This window comes from Panthera onca, chromosome X, assembly GCF_046562875.1.
Source record: "Panthera onca isolate mPanOnc1 chromosome X, mPanOnc1 haplotype 2, whole genome shotgun sequence".
Lineage (NCBI taxonomy): Eukaryota > Metazoa > Chordata > Mammalia > Carnivora > Felidae > Panthera > Panthera onca.
Window position 1 is genome coordinate 45,167,757 of NC_138357.1, and position 858 is coordinate 45,168,614.

An 858-nucleotide genomic window follows, 5' to 3' on the forward strand; every position below is an offset into this window, starting at 1 on the left:
CTTCGGTATATTGCATCCTAAACTACTGACTCAGGAAGTGGGAACCAAAGCATTATGTGCAAGTTTGGCATTCCAAGGTCACCAAAGACCACGTTGATTAGATTTATGTTTCAGTCATTTGAAGTAACCTCTTTCTGCTAAATGGATGGGCCAGTTGAAGCAGAGGAGGGTTGATTACAGGACAAAGGAGCTAAAAGAGAACAAACACCATAAAAGGATAAAACTTCCATGACTATTTCCATCCTTTGCCCTGTCATAGGCTAGCAAACTAGACTGATGCAGACTAATTTGCTGAACTGTTTTTGTAAAGTCCCTATGGAATGAGGCAGGTATAAATAGATAGAAAACATTATTTTTTTTAAATTTTATTTTTTATTTTTTAAAATTTACATCCAAATTAGTTAGCATATAGTGAAACAATGATTTCAGGAGTAGATTCCTTAATGCCCCTTACCCATTTAGCCCATCCCTCCTCCCACAACCCCTCCAATAACCCTCAGTTTGTTCTCCATATTTATGAGTCTCTTCTGTTTTGTCCCCCTCCCTGTTTTTATATTATTTTTGTTTCCCTTCCCTTATATTCATCTGTTGTGTTTCTTAAAGTCCTCATATGAGTGAAGTCATATGATTTTTGTCTTTCTCTGACTAATTTCACTTAGCATAATACCCTCCAGTTCCATCCATGTAGTTGCAAATGGCAAGATTTCATTCTTTTTGATTGCCGAGTAATACTCCATCCACATTTTCTTCATCCATTCATCCATAGATGGACATTTAGGCTCTTTCCATACTCTGGCTATTGTTGATAGTGCTGCTATAAACACGGGGGTGCATGTGGTCCTTCGAAACAGCACACCT